This window comes from Humulus lupulus, chromosome 2, assembly GCF_963169125.1.
Source record: "Humulus lupulus chromosome 2, drHumLupu1.1, whole genome shotgun sequence".
NCBI classification, from domain to species: domain Eukaryota; kingdom Viridiplantae; phylum Streptophyta; class Magnoliopsida; order Rosales; family Cannabaceae; genus Humulus; species Humulus lupulus.
The window spans coordinates 289,875,075-289,892,585 of NC_084794.1; the positions used below are offsets into that span (position 1 = coordinate 289,875,075).

At 30.5% G+C, this 17,511-nt stretch overlaps 1 long non-coding RNA gene across 1 annotated transcript; it reads left to right on the top strand.

The window, feature by feature from the left end:
- The first annotated feature begins 533 nt into the window (after positions 1-533).
- Positions 534-3,461, top strand: LOC133816782 (uncharacterized). The gene is made up of 2 exons (XR_009885461.1): positions 534-732; positions 3,237-3,461. It is a non-coding gene; the product is annotated as an uncharacterized LOC133816782 (long non-coding RNA).
- Positions 3,462-17,511: the final 14,050 nt, after the last annotated feature.

Genomic DNA, 17,511 nt, shown 5'->3' on the forward strand with positions numbered 1-17,511 from the left:
TAGATAAATGTTAAGAGTTACATTACAATTTATTGCATATAAATATATATATAAAGATATATACATTTATTTTGCTTGGATAATATGTAATAAATTTCATGGCTGTTTCTTTTTACCCTTTATGTTTTTGAAAGCGGTTCTTAAGATAAATCTTCAATTGTATTCTCTTCTTTTTAAAACTTCAGTTCACTTCTTCATACTTCGGTCATTTCATGAAATTTTTAATATATATTATAATTTTTATTTAAGAACTGAATTACCTTGTCCCAAATAGGTTTGCCTCTTTTGAAAAAAAGCTGCAGTGCAATATGCAACTATTAATAAGCTAAAGTATATTACATTAATGTAAATTCTCACAGTAAACCAAGTTTGTACTCTACAAATGCTAGTAATTTACTTATGTATATATATTTTATTAGTGATTCCATTGACTCTCCAATTTGGCTCAAGGGTTGGGCTGAACTGTGTTTTAGTAGTTTTTTTTAGTAGTTCTTGCTATTGTAGATTTTATTCCTGCACTGCAGCAATAACATTTAGAATATTTTTTTGCTTGAAATTGGTCTATTATTATAAGCACTATGAATTGCTTTTGTAAATATTCTCACTGCCTTTACTTCTCATGTTTGCCACTGTTAATAGGATACTGTGGACGTCCATGACAGTTTAGCTGCTTAAGCTGAACATGGTGATGCTTCCAGAAAGGAAAGGTCCTCAGTTCAAGGTGTAGAACAGGTAATTAATACCAAACATGTTTCATGTAATTAGAAATTGATTGTAGTTTTATTTTCATATATTTTAAAGATTTTTATTAGAGCTTATCTGAGTTTGAATTATAAAAAAATAGTTTCCTAATTGAGTTAAGACTTCTTATTTATGGCTATCTGTAAAATATTTTTGTACTTAGTGGAGTTTGAATATCTTAGATATTCATCCGTAGTGAAATAGGTTCTGGGAATTCTGTGTGCTGCGGTGATAACGGAAGGTTGAAAACTTGCATGTCTTAGTGAAGTAGATTCTGAGAATTTTGTGTGCTGCGATGATATATGGATGAAAACCTGTGTGTTGTTTGATTTGTTTGACATGGTGTTGATTTATTTGATGCAACATCACAGATATAGTGAACACCAGGCAGGTTTCCTCCAATTTTTTCTGGAAACCTGTAAACTTATAGTCAAGAAAGCACATTCCTTCAGCTTTTATATGAAAATATCTAGTAGTGTGTCAACACTAATCCATTACCAAATCACAATAATTAAGAATTAAAATAATCTAATATGATTTCTTATTTTCGAAAGATAAATAAAGTGCACGTTGAGGTTGTACACCCTGTGGCAACAATTAGAGATCCATACTTTAGCAGCTTTCCAAAATTTGTTGTTAGGGTATGCTTTTCTATATCTATACTTGTCACTGGTTCATTATACATCGTCTAGAGAAGAGATTGACAAAGATTTAATTTCAACATTTTAACCACCAAGAGGACTAAATAAAATATGAAATCACTTCAATACAATTTAATGACAATTTTGATAAGCCTCTCATCAGATTTACTTATTTACTTATGTTAGGCATATCAAGGATCATAGGGGAATGGAAAATCTGCCATATTGGACTAAGATTAGAATGTTTTTGTATTTTGTTTTGACCTTTTAGCTAATTATGATTTTGTTGACTCCATTTTATGTTCTTTCTGCTGCTGAGCTGTTCTATAGAGAACTGGAGGGTAGTTTGGGGTTGTGCTGAGAAGGAATAAAACATGAGAGCTGAGTGAAAGGAGGTCTAGACTATCTAGAGAATTTTGTAGGTCTTTAGCTCAGGTAGAGACCGGGCACTTGAATTCCTAGGATTCTTTGGTTGTACCTTTCTTACTTTCCTGGTTCAATACAATCTATACCTTGATCTTTGTCATCTTGTTCTCTACCAAATTTTAACTAATAAAATTATCCAGGAATGAGAGAAAAGATGTTGATTGAGAACAAGATAAACTTTTTTCAGGATTTACTATGATCTATCTATACAACTATATTATTTGTTTAAAATAAAAAATGATACTAATCCAGCCATGCAATTTTACAACAGGAATTCTTATCTAAATACAAAAAGTTCCTATCTCCATTTTTTGTTATGTTTTCGTTTTTAATCAAGCATTTTAAAAGTGTAACCTTCCGCTGAGAATTCCAAACTGAAAACTTATTCAGACCTCAGATATAGTTGTCTCTAACTCTTGATGATATTTTTCAATCTCTTTCAATTATGCTTGTATTTGGTGTGTCTGGGTTTAGATTCTGAATTTTTTTTTCTTCATGTTTTCCTTTTTATCTTATTTTTCTATTTGTAATAAGAATATAGTTGTTAATGCCTTTCGGTTCTCTTATACGTACTTATCTCTTATACAACCATTTTGTGGCTATCTGAAATTGGACAAAATCAATATACTCTGCTTGATGCAACCTCTACTCTTCCTCTCGCGTACCAATTGCCTTTTTGTTATTTTTTTCACTCTTATATTTCTTGTTTCAACTTTTAAATTGGCATGGTTTTGGTTTTCTTTTTAATTAATCTTCCTCTCTTTGCATGTAAATGTGTTTTTGGTGGATTGAGTTTCTTTCTTCATAGTAGTAATTAGAGGTTCCGTTTCGTGAAATAGGTGTAATTGTGGGGAGGATTTTGATTAAGTTATATGTTAAAATTGATCGTATTTACAATGCGAAAAATTGTTTCATAAAATGTCCCTAGCTAAAAGATAAAAAGATAAAAAAAAATCAACATCAGTTATTGCAAATAAACAAAGAATTTGATGTGCAATATAATAGTTTTAATATCTTTTTCCATCATAAGTTCCAATTACTATACATCCAAGATAAGATTCAAATTAGTGATGTTTCTTTCTTAATTAATCAAGTAATTAAGTAGTATTAATGTCTTATTACTTAAGCTCCTTCTCACTTGAACCATAACATCATAATAAATAATAAGTCTGCATTAAAGTTTTAACAAAATTAGAGATTAAGAAGTGGATTATGATTAAAAGGGTCTCTTAAAAGATGCTTAATTAGATGCTTAATTTAGTCAAAACTATTTGATTTGAATGCAATTTGCGTAGCTTAATTATGCATTTTCACTTTGATTTGATTGTTAAAAGCCAAATGATGATGATGATGTGTGTGTGTGTCTACTTATTTATAAGTTTGAATTATAATATATTTATAATTAAATAACTTTTTTATAATGTGCAGGTCTATATTGAGATGCATTTCTTTGGCGTGATACTAGACAACATTGACTGTTGAAGTTTTTAGAATAAAAAATATATTTCACTAACATTGTATACATTTCTTGTTTAATATTTGGTGATAATATAATTTGATTGTAGTATAAACTGTCATGTAATATGATTTTGTAAGCCGAGTAGACTAAATACTGAAATGATATTTTTGAGTAATTAATAAATTATTTTGTTGTATTTTCTTTTGAAATTTTAGAAATCTAACATGTATAATACATTTTGGACACTCAAAGGGATATATATTTTTAAATCAAAATGAAAATTGTAGCTGCATTATTTAAAAAAAAAATTACTTTTAAAGGCATGCAAAGCGAGTCCTAAAAAATTACTTAAAGCACTCAATTAGATTTTTTAGGACTCGCAATGCGAGTCCTAAAAACTTAATTAAAGGCACTCAACCAGATTTTTTAGGACTCGCACCAGATTTTTTAGGACTCACACCAGATTTTTTAGGACTCGCGTTGCGAGTCTAAAAATGTTCTTTTAGGACTCGCAATGCGAGTCCTAAAAACTTAATTAAAGGCACTCAACTAGATTTTTTAGGACTCGCACTAGATTTTTTAGGACTCACGTTGCGAGTCCTAAAAACTTAATCAAAGGCACTCAACCAGATTTTTTAGGACTCGCAATGCGAGTCTTAAAAAACCTTAGTTTTTAAGGCTCTCAAATAGAGGACTCGCACCCCGCGAGTCCTAAAAAAATTTTTAGGACTCGCAATGCTAGTCCTAAAAATCCTTTTTTGTAGTAGTGACACATTCCTATAGTTAATATCATACTATAATAAAACTAGAAAAATTAAGTGAAAATTTAACCAAACTAAATTTATGTCTCAACTAAAACAAATAACACATTATATCTCAACTCAACAACATAAATTGTATTCATCACTATGCCCAAAACAACCTAATGCACATATAATTTATATATAAAAAAATATAATATCAATATACATACAAAATGTAAAGAAAAAAATTGATATTTTTACTCCACTTCTAACAAAACCACCACCAACCACCTTATCTCCACCACCACCGTCATTGCAAATCCTTTTTTGTAGTAGTGACACATTCCTATAGTTAATATCATACTAAAATAAAACTAGAAAAATTAAGTGAAAATTTAACCAAACTAAATTTATGTCTCAACTAAAACAAATAACACATTATATCTCAACTCAACAACATAAATTGTATTCATCACTATGCCCAAAACAACCTAATGCACATATAATTTATATATAAAAAAATATAATATCAATATACATACAAAATGTGAAGAAAAAAATTGATATTTTTACTCCAATTCTAACAAAACCACCACCAACCACCTTATCTCCACCACCACCGTCATTGCAGCCAGCCGGAGAACCCCTCCCCCCCCCCCCCCCCCCCCCCCCCCTCTCAAACACGAAATACTTCTTAATGACACCTTAAACCATAGAGGAAAATAGGGACCAAAAATATTTACAAATCAAAGATAATAATCAATAACAACCATAAAAATGAAGATATAAATTAATTTTAATCACAAAACATCATTAGAACTAACCTGGGGCATTGTTATCCTCTACTTGAAACGAAGAAAATGGAAATCGAGTGAATGGGGATTGATTTTGCACTGGTTCGAATATTGGTATATATACCCATGGTAGTGAGGATTATAACTTATCCTCGCTAATGCCAAAAACAAACCATGTAACTTTAGGTCAAAATTTCCCTACAAGTTTCGAGATCCTGCCAACATTTTGCGCCTCCTTTTTAGCGACGATATAAATATCCTCGCTAATAAGCCCAGCAATAGTGAGGATTTATGTCTCCTCGCTAATGGAATCCTCGATAAAAACACAATTTGTTGTAGTGATTTTATTGTGGTTAAATTTTTAATGACCTATACAGAGTTTTAACAAATTATCAATATATAAATTTCTAATTTTAGATTTTGATTTTGAAAAGTAAAATTATATTTCTAAATATAAAAAAAATATTTATTGATAGAATAATTATGTGATTACCAGTATAATTGTGAAACGTAAAAAAAAATATGGAACAATAATTCAATACCTTAGTTTATTCTGTTATTTGAAGAAAATATGAACATTAAACATGGAAATAATCTACCATGAGAAAATGATACCGAAAGAGAAAATAAAAGAAATTTCATCAATTCGTATCTTTTAATATAATATAATATATAGATGGCTTCTATGATTTTGTTTTTTTTTTTTTTGTCAAAAGCAATAAAGAAGGAAATTATTCTCTTTATTTAATTGGAATTATTTTATATTGTAATCAGTTTTTCTTTGAATGATGATCCTTACATATATGTGGCAATTTAGAATTGACAATATAAGATTAGAAACTTAAATAAAAAAAACGTTATACAAAAAACTTAAATAGTAAAATGAAAAGATAATACATAAAATTTAATTGTAAAAAACTCTATTCATACACTTTGATAGAAAATTTTATTTTTAGTTACTAATTAACATTTATTATAAAATAATAATTGGTGGTGAAAATATTTAAGTTATTGAGTTTGTAGTGTAACAAGGCGGGGTCTGGAATTTTGTAATGAATATTATTTTGATAAATAATATATATTTTGGAATCATACATTTCATGTTGTTAGAGTTAGTCAATGCGTGAAAAATAGGGGTGTTCATAAAACCATCCACACCGCGCCACAATTTGCGGTTTAGAACCCTTCGCGGTGCGGTTGCAGTTTGTATTTTTGCCAAACCGCGCAATGCAGTGCGGTTTGCGGTTTTAAATTTTATAAATGCAGTTCAAATCACACCGCACCGCATCATTATATATATTAACTATTTTATATATATATTTTTTTCAATTTTACTACATTTAAAGTTAATGCATAAATATTTACATAGTATAATATAATATACACAATATCTAGAAAGAAATATAATATTTCATAGGATGCTAACACATATTCTACTTCAATCTAAGGATATTCCTCCTTAATTAAAATAATATTTACTTTTTATTACATTTTTATTTGTTATTAGTTTGTTATATTTTTATTGTTTTGCTTAAAGTTTATTAGCTTGTTGTACATTTAATTATTTTGTTAAACACTCTATGGTTATGAGATTTATTATGAGTCTTTCTTAATTATAATATTTAATTGTTAAATTATTTTGCGATAGGTATAAACCGCCAAAACAGCACCGCACCACACCGCATTTTTGCAGTGCGGTTTGAGATCTATGCGTGCGGGTTGCGTTTTGAAAAATTATTCAAACCGCATGTGCGGTGTGGTAAAAAAAATTAGAGAAAAACCGCACCAACCGCACCACGAACACCCCTAGTGAAAAATGCAGTTTGCGGTAAACCAAGATTTTCGGTCTTATGCCAAACAAAAATTTCTTTTAATCGGGTTAAATCTCGGATAATTAAGTGAAAATTAATAATTATGATAAAAATATTATTTTTTACATAAGAATAAATTGTGGTTGTCATTTTTAAAGGTTTAAACCCTTGGAAAACCCTAATCTTACTTTTTGAAGGAAAATACTTTTTAAGCATATTAATGGAAATTGACTAGTAAATAAATCCACAAATTTACATATGGATGGCATATCGATTTTTTTTATATGGGTTTAGTTGGTTTGTTTGATTCTTGCTCGAGCCGAATGTTGAAAAATTATCATGTCCGGTTCTTTCGGGGGACATGGATCGAGAATAATTCACCTATCCTAATAACAAAAAAAAAATATATCTGACTTGAACAATCCTGTATTAAGAGCTAAATTGGCTAAAGGGATGAGTTATAATTATTACGGAGAACTCGCATGGCCCATTAATCCTTTATATATATATTTTTCTAGTAGTAATTTTAGGTAGTCACTACTACAAAAAAGGGCATTTGCATCAATTTCTAACTACGACAATTGAGCTTTTGCATCAGTTTTATATGTGACATGGAATCCCATGACGCAAATACTACATTAAAAAAAATGCTACGCAAATACTGACCCAGCTCCCAGCCAGCCACCCTATGAAACCCCTGCCCCCAGCCACCCTCTCGACCCCCGCGACCCCAGCCACTCCCATGACCCCAGCCACCCCCCACGGCCTCGACGACCACCGCGACCACCACAAAGAGCCTCCTACAAAACGAAACCCAAACAGAGAGAAAAAAAGAAACAAACCCCAACCCCCCATCAAGAATAAAAAATCTACAAAAAAAAACCATGTATAAGGTTCATAAACATAGTATACTCATCAATTCAACCTTGAATATAAAAAAAATGAAAAAAAATAACTTACCAAAATGGACCCAGAAAGTCGGAGGCGCCGCTAGTATGGAGGGTTTTCGAATAGAGAATTTTTTAAGAAGTTTTTAGGTCAAATGGAAATTGGGGATGATGTTGTATTATTGGGGTCTAACAACTTCTGCATCAGTGCCTAACTAACGTTAACGGAAGGTTTGCGTCAGTGCCCCACTGACGCAAACCTTACGTTAGCGTCAGTTAGGCACTAACGCTATTGTCCCCATTAACAGCGTCATATTTCCACTGATGCAAATTTTCCCCATTAACGTCGTCAATGTTAGTATTGACGCAAATGCCCTTGCATTTGTTGCAATACACAACTGATACAAATGCTTAATCTCGGTTAACGACGTTAGTTAACTGCGTTGACTGATGCGTTTGACACAGAAGGGGCATTTTGGTGTAGTGACTATTGCATGTAACATAGGTTTAGCGGTTCTAGAACCATCATTGATTGGCAAACTTGCGGATCCATTTGCAAATCCTTTGGAGATATTGCCTGAATGGTATTTCTTTCCTGAATTGCAAATACTTCGAACATTACCAAAAAAATTATTGGGTGTTCTTTTAATGGTTTTAGTACCGGCGAGATTATTAACTGTACCCTTTTTGGAGAATGTTAATAAATTCTAAAACTCATTTCGTCTTTCAGTAGCAATAACCTTCTTTTTGATTGGTACGGCAGTAGCCCTTTGGTTGGGTATTGGAGCAACATTACCTATTTGGGAAAATTTAAATAATTGTGATAAATTTAAATAATGGTGTCACATTTATCCTATTATTTAATTAAACCCTAAGTTATTTAACTTACCCTAAATAGAATAAAATTAGTGCCTTTGGGAACAACTAGCTACTTTAGGCATAATTGGGAAATTAAGTTTGAAATAAAAATTAGTAGCGGTAGCTTATAACAAAGAAACTTGTAGGGTAGCCCTCACACAATATATTGTGTTGGATGAGTTGCAATTTAGACATGTCGAGGGTGAAGTGTTCAAAAGATTTGTCAAAATACTCCAACCTAGGTTTGAGATCCCTTCTCGAATGACTGTTGCTAGAGATGTATTGAACACTACAACAAATCTGAAATTTACCTACATATTTGTTACCTACATATATTTATTGTTAGCTAAAGATATCTTTTACCTACGCTTATTTATTGTAACCGATTATTAGTAGGCAATTCTTATAGATATGGTGCAAGGATATAAAAAATAGCATTACCTACCATTAGTATTGGTAGGTAATGAGTTTACCTATGAATAAGTTTGGAGGGAGATTTTTTTATCACTACCACTTATTTTTCCCTCCAGTTTTAACATAAATTATAATTTTTTTTAAGTGGTGATGTGTTTGCTGAGGTGTATTAAATAAACTGGCATCTCAAATGAGAGATACATGTGGATGTACATGTGGCACTAACAATATTATTTTTATTTATTTAAAAAATTAATATTTAATTTTTTTATTTAAGGTTTATAATTTATAAACCTAATACATCTATCTCTCTAACCCTATCGTCATGTTGCACATCTCTTCATTCTCTAGCCCTCACCTTCTTGTCTTTTCTCTTCAGCAACACTCTCATCTCTCCTCTCTTCCATATGAGATGGTTGATCTGCCATCTACTGCTGCTACTCCTCACTCGGCTTAATCCATTCATTTTGTAGTCCTACATCCTCTACTACAATCTCTCTGTTCAATCGGGTTTGTAACGACCCACTAATCTAGACTCTTGGACCATTATCGAACTATACATACATATTCTTACTAAAACATATATTTGCAAAAATACCACAATTTATTATAAACTTGTAGAAACAAAGGTTACTTTCATAAATAATAAGTAGGATATGGGTACCCATTGTCTTTAAAACAAAAATAACTTAAAGTAAAAAGAGTTACATAGAAAATGCGGAAAATACATCTAAAACCATAAAAAACATAAATAAGACTACATCCTCGAATCGAATAACACTCGGCTCCTTGACTCCATTCACCATCGATACACATTCTCTAAGCGTCACGAATCTTTCCACCTCTAAAGCTTATTTCCTGCACATAAACAGAAAGGAATGAGCCTAATGCCCAGCAAGGAAAAATCTAACACATAGTCATAAACATAAACATAATTTCATAATAACGTAAAGACATATCATAACACATAATTCACTTATTATAATGGCCATTATACTTGGGGTCCCATAGACTAAACAAGCTTATGCCCATGAGATTAGTGGGGTCCTACCAGCTAAATAGGCTTATGCCCACAATCTTTTTGGGGTCTTGTTAGTCAAATAGGGCATATGCCCAAGCCTACAACATACACATGCACAACATATTCATAACATACCCATATCATATCATAACACATAAGATAACATAAACATATAGATTCTAGCCTATTTTCCTTACCAAAGTTACCGGGATTATGGACTGAGTTGGGACTTTTGGAACACTCCTAAAACCATAAGAAAGAGTGAGTCTAAAGAAAGGAGATGAAATGAAAGAGATGGAAAGACTAAACCATAAAAACATACTTACCAACTTATATGCTTAAGAGCTTGGATTCCCTAACCAAAATAAGAATAAGGTTAGGGGACTGAGTAGAAGGTTTTGAGAAAAGAAATAACATAAAATACAGAAAGGAACTAGAGTTTTGGGTTTACCTCAAAGATTGCAAGATCACTCTAACCTTCACCGAAATACTATAGAACTCACTTCCCAAAGTGTTTGATAAGCTTATGATGTTTAAGCTTATAGTTTTTCCCCAACCAAGTGTTTACACTCTCACACTCACTTAACACTAGCAGCTTCTGAACTTAGAGCAAATGGTGAATAATGGCTGGGTACTAGGTCCTATTTATAGAGTTTGGGAATGAAAATATCTTGATTTTACATGAATAAAAATAATGGCTTTTTAGGTGAAAATCATTTGAATTATCGTTCAGCAGAGGCTGAAGACTCGTTCACAAGATGCTGGACTGTTGAAGGAGTTTGAATGGCTGAAAGGAAAAGAATTCAAAAGTATTTGAAAACATGCTGGTGGAGGCGATATATCGCCCCCTATAGGCGAAATATCGCCTGGTCCTTTGTTCCCGAGGCGACCGTGCATCGATTCGTGTTTTCCGTATCTACGTGCTGCGATATATCGCCCCCTATAGCTGCGATATATCGGCATACGCTGAATATTTAAACACGAATTTACACATTTTTAGCTAAGTTTGAATGGAGTAAACAGCCTTGACTAAGCCCTCCACGTACTCAAAGCTGCTGACTGACCCTATAACATTCAAACTTTACCCTTATTTAATTTAATCCTCAAAAATACTTAATCCTTAATTATCATTCAAAACATGTGCTTAAAATCCTATTGGTTGATGTCTAAACCTTATAATATAATAATATAATCCTTAATATCAATCACATTAATCAAACCTTAGGTTATACTTAATATTCTTAAACTATAGGTTAAACTTAGAAAATCTATAAGTACTACTATGAGTGTCCAAATAACTCCCGGTCTGAACCAAAAATCCAAAGTAACAAAGATAATGCTATAAATACTATCATACTACTATCTATCTTAGCTAAGTAAAGTTCTTGGACTCTACAGGGTTGTTGCTTCCTCTCTTTGTGTTTCTTCAGTCTTCATTCTGTGAAACCCAAAAAAGTGGTTTCCGCCTCCCTCCGATGAGCACTCTTAGCTACTGCCACCGCCTCCAAATCTGAATATTTGCCTCCATTGTCAAGTTGTCTTAGCCCCTATTGTCGCCTCCATCTTTGAATCGCTGACTCCCTTCTCTGAATCTTCGAATCTCCGTCTCAGCCCCTGAAACGACTTCTTAAATGAATGGTTGTTATCCTTTGTTTTATTTTATCCTAGTTGTGATTGTTATTTGGTTTTGACAGGGGCACCATATATTGAGATTTTTATTTGGTTTTGACAGGGGTGCCATATTTAGATTGTTATCATTTTTCTTGCTTGGGTGGTATGAAATTTTTGATACACTTAGCTATGTCTTTGTGAGTTTCAGATTGTTGGCTCGGTGGTTTGGTGGCTTTGAGTTTCGTATTGTCGATTGGTTGCCTTTGAGGTATACTGTTATGATTCATTTTGATTAAATCCCCAATATTCTGAAGGATTAATGATGATGCATTGTTCTGAGGCCCTTTGATTGTTATTTGCAATGTGTATTAGTATATGACTTAGATTTAATATGGTTTAGGTGTTTAGTATTTGCAATGTGTGTTTAGTCTTTAATTGTGTTCTTTTTTCTAATATGGTTTATGCATTTCATTAGTTTAATCTGCTTTATTTGTGTCATATTTCTTAGGCTTTGAGTTGTGATTCATTGTTTTTGTTTAAAGACTTTGGCTATATGGGGGAGACATTGTAGACATTTAATGTCTCCCCCTAGGGGAGACGTTGTTGCAGGAGCCATCTAAAGTGGCCATATGACGTCTCCCATGGGGAGACTTTGTAGACTTTCAACGTCTCCCCCTGGGAGACATCATTGGTTTTTGTAATTTTTTTTAAAAAATAATTAAATAATTATTTTCAGTATATTAATTAATAGAATTAAATATATTAATATTTTTTTTGAAATAGAATTAAATATATTAATTAAAAAATCTAAATTATATGCAAATTTAAATTGTAAATTTTCATTAATAAAACTGAAATGTGTATATAATATGTTTTTGCTAGCTAAATATACAAAATTGTAATATTTGTTGTTAAACATACAAAATTAACAAATATTACTCTAGCTAGCTAGACATATGGTAAGAAATAAAATGTAAAAAAAAACCTAATATGTGGGACGATGACCTTCAATTATCGGTAGCATATGGTTCGCCCAGTGTTGTCGCAGTTCATTAATATGTGCTGGTGTATATGGCGTAGTGTTTAGCTACAAAAAAATACAAAGTAGAATATATTAGTTAATTATTATTTAATTATATATACTTTAATAATAAATAAATTGTTAACTATGTCTATGAAAAATTAAACTAAAAAAAAATACTAAATAAGCATACGAAAAATTGGGCAGCATTTCCCCTATATTAGTAACTTAACCATCTGTCAATCTAATCAAATCCAATCGAATAAGCACAACACAATACAAATATAATAATAGAATAATAAAATACATAATTCTAGACAAAATCGAGCAGCATTTCCCCTATAATAGTGATCTAACCATCTGTGAACAACAAGTCAAAAAATTCAAATAACACACAATAAGTTTTTTCCTTATAGCTCTGCAGCACACAAACAAATTTTCCAGAACCTACTTCACTAAAACACACAGTTCTCAACCTTCTGTTATCACCGAAACACACAATTTTAATCTCAGAACCTACCTCACTATGGATGAATATTTAAGATATTTAAACCCCTCTAACAAAAGTTTAATAATACTAAAACAAGAAAGAAGACAGTGTATGTACCACTTGCAATTAATAGTCATTGCTAACAAATTTACTTCACTTTGCAAAGAGCGCACTTTGCTATTAAATTCACAACCTACAAAACTAAATTAATTAATAAATAAAATATTAATAAACAAACTTCATTAAATAATTAGATTAACAATAATTTATTATTGAAATTTTAGAAACTTAAAAACCTCAAATGTGTGCTTGAAATCGAAAATTTGAAGCAAAAATCTCAATTAAAACCACAACTTAAAATTTTTAATTAATTAATTAATAAAAAATTACTAAATCAATAAAATAACATAACTATATATAAATAACCTACTTAAATTTTAATAAAGATTACAAATATATATAATTTTCTAATTAAATAATAATATAAATTAAAAAAAATTATAAACATTATAAACTTGAATTACTATTTTGTATGTAAAATTCAAATTAAATTATTTTTCTTATTTTAGACAATTATTAAATACATTTTAGCAAAACATATTTACATATATATACTTAACAAACATTAAAAATTAATTAAAAAATGTATAATTTTCGGATTAAATAGTAATAAAAAATGAAAAATAGTAAATAATGTGGTATCATCTTAAAATTAAACAATATAGTATCTCAAATATACATAAAAATTATTTTTCATACTTTAAACTAATATTTCTAATAAAACCCACAAATCATATTAAAAAAATGCACAAAAATAATTTTTTATACCATTCTAACTATAATACATTGTTTAATCTTGAAATCCTACCTCAAATATGCTTTAAATCCACTTTGTTGAGCCAAAAATCACCCAAAACCGCAACTCATAAACCCTAAAATCCCAATATCAATTCCTTAATAACTAGAGACAATAAGCATGAAAATTATCCTAACTATTATACAACACTTATAAATAATAAAAGTTACCTCAAATGAGATTTTATAGCCTAAAATCGGTCAAAATCGTCAAAAAATTGCCCTGAAATCGCCAAGAAAATCGCCCTTTTCCGCCTCTGGTTCGTGCGCTCGGGGAAGAAGAAAGAAAGGCTAAATATATATATTAGGCCAAACATTTAACGTCTCCCCTGGGAAGACGTGCCAGACATCTAACGTCTCCCCTGGGGAGATGTCCCATGTGGCACGTCTCCCCAGGGGAGACGTTAGATGTCTGGCACGTCTTCCCAGGGCAGACGTCAGATGCTCTTACAAGTCTGATATTTTATAAATAAATAATTTTATATTCATATTTTTCAATTAACGTCTCCCACCACTTTTAATGACTTACCTTGGTAGTCATCAACAATAACTTTTAATGACTTACACCATTAGACTTTAAATATCCCTGAATACTTTTAATGACTTACACCATTGGTGTAAGTCATTATAGAGAGTCACTAAAAGTGAAAATTTTTGTAGTGATGATGCATTGTTCTGAGGCCCTTTGATTTTTATTTGCAATTGGTATTAGTATATGACTTAGATTTAATATGGTTTAGGTGTTTAGTATTTGCAATGTGTGTTTAGTCTTTAATTGTGTTCTTCTTTCTAATATGGTTTATGTATTTCATTGGTTTAATCTGCTTTATTTGTGTCATATTTCTTAGGCTTGGAGTTGTGATTCATTGTTTTTGTTTAAAGACTTTGGCATTGCTTTACTGTGTTGTTTTGTACTGTACAATTCCTGTTGAATACATCATTATCTTGAGTCTTCTTTTGATGTTAAAGAATTGAATAGTTTTTGGCTTTGTCATGATTTTTGTACTATAAAATTTCTACTTTATATAATATTTTTTTATGAAAAAGGACTTGGAAATATGCTTAAATAAATGACTTTTATGAGAAAATTCAAATAATGTAAACTTAGAAAATGGGCTTTAGTGACAACTTTAGATTTTTCTTTTTTAAAAGGATAACTTTAGATTTCAAATTCATAAAATTGTTCTAGAAATGGATCAGTTTCAAATTCTAATTCATAAAATTGTTTTAGTGTGTTCTGAATTTGATTAGTTATTTTATTGTTTCTAATTATGTTTTGGACCTGATATTTGATCATATGTGAATTTTTTTTTCCAATAAGTATTTTTTATTATGTTTTAAATCTGATCATTGATGTTATGTGATCTATTTTTCGTATAGGTTATTGGATCTAATTTCATGATTAAATTATATCACTTTCTCTCAAGGATGGATCCATTCCTCATTAGTAACTTTGAGATTAGTCACATGACAAATTTTACTCTTATATTATTTCTGATTTTTCTTATTGTGTATTTTCATTTTTTTCTATTTTGGTTTTATTCAGATTTAGTGTTTTGGTACATTTTTTTATATTTGTATTCAGATTTAGTGTTGCTCTTTGGTTGTAGGGTCTGGTTCTGTTTTGAGCAAGGAACATGTTTTAATATGTCTATATATTGTGTGATTAAATTTGTTATGTATTGAGTTTTTTGTTTTGTAGGGATTGCAAACATATGCGATTCATTGTTCAGAATTTTGTGTTTTTTTCTTTGTTTGCTTGTATGGTCTAGTTTAGTTTACAACTTGCTTTTCAACTTGCTATTTATTTGTATGATTTGTTCTATGTGCATTCAAGCATGATTTGTTCATTCATACTTTGCCTTTTACTCTAAATAAGAATTTAGTTTGGTTTTGATGTGAGTATAAGATATGAATAGATTAGTTTGATAAGTTTACTACATTGGTGAATCTAGTTCTTTATTCCTGCACTCAGATTTAGATGTTTGGCTGGTTGGGTACTTTGTTGCTGAAATTTGTTTTCATATTTTGATATTTGGTTTCTCAGGACTTTGTTTAAGATACTGATATGTTTATCCAGATTGAAGACACAATTTCTTTATTCATGTTTCAGATTTTATATTAATTTTAAGGTATAGAAGTTTTGATTTCATATTATAGTTGAAGAAATTGACTAAGGATGATTTTTTTAATAGTTAAGCACTGATTCTATTTATTTTTTTGATGCTATGTTTCCAAATTTTTGCCTTAATCTCAAGTGTTTTTCTAAAGCATAAATGAAATTTTCAATCTGGTTTTTAATCCAATTGGAGTGTGTTTTACAATTTATTTCATTGTTACTTTGATTTTTTTTCCCTATGATATTCAAGAATAAGTGTACTTATTTTATGTTGGTGATTATGAGACTTGGTGTGCTCATATATTTGTTTTTAATATATGCTAGTATATCAAGTCTCACAAATGCCTATAATAATAAGTCATATATTCTATGAAATCCTTATGATGATTAAATTGGGGATATTTATTGTATTGAAGTTACTTATAGTTCTTCAGCCAACACGAACCTCACCTCTAGCTATCATCGTTGTCCACCTCCCAAAGCCATCATCTGCATTCACAAGTTCAGTTAGAGAAAAGGAGGCTCTCGTGCAATGATCCCAAAGTGAAGAATGTCAATAAAAATAACATTATTGAATTTGTAATGACTTGGAAAAGAGAATTATGTACACTTGTTGACATTTTTTTTATGGAATGTTATAAGTTTAACACTTGGAAAAGAGAATTATGTATATAATATATGTTTGTTTATTATGTTATTAATGATTATTATTTTATAATATATGAGGCCCTCGTACACTTGTCTTAATGTTTATTCTGTTATTTTATAATTAATTACTTTTATTTATTATTTATATTAAATTAAATTTAAATATATTATTAAAATTACATATATAGAAATATTATATTTATTGACAAATAAATAAGTGTAGGTAAAAATAGGTATACCAGAATATGCCATGTAGACCAATCATTTAGTGCCATGTAACCAATAAAAATGGACAAGTAATCCAATCACTTAGTTCCAACTGGTCCAATAAATGTGTGCCACGTGTTTCATTAAAAACTTGCCATAAGGCTTGCCACGTCAGTTGAAACATTAGATATCACGTCAAATAACTCCAAGCCATTTATGTGGGGTCCATGTGAGTTTTACCTATCATTATGCCAATTGTAGGCAATAGTACCTTTCTCGACTAACTATAGCCTACCAATACAAAATTGGTCAAAATATGTAGGTAAAGAGATTTACCTACTAATACGCTATCTTTACATACGATTAATATTAATAGGTAAATGTCAAATTTATTTTAGTGGAAGTTATATAAGGTGGAGAATGTGACATTAAAAAATATTTTGAGCCGTGAGAGGATATCGATTACTACCGATAGTTGGACTTCCATTCAAAATTTGAATTACATGGTCTTCGCTGCTCACTGGATTGATAATGCTTAGGAGTATCAGAAAATAATTATCAATTTTTGCCAAGTGGTAGATCATAAAGGGGAAACCATTGGCAATGTGATCAAGTTATGTCTATTAGAATGGGGCATCTCTAAGTTGTTTAACATTACAGTAGACAATGCTTCCTCTAATGATGTTTCCATTAGATACTTGTGGAGGAAGTTCAAGGAGAAAGAGAAGGGACTAATTTTGGATGGAAAGTTTTTACATATGAGGT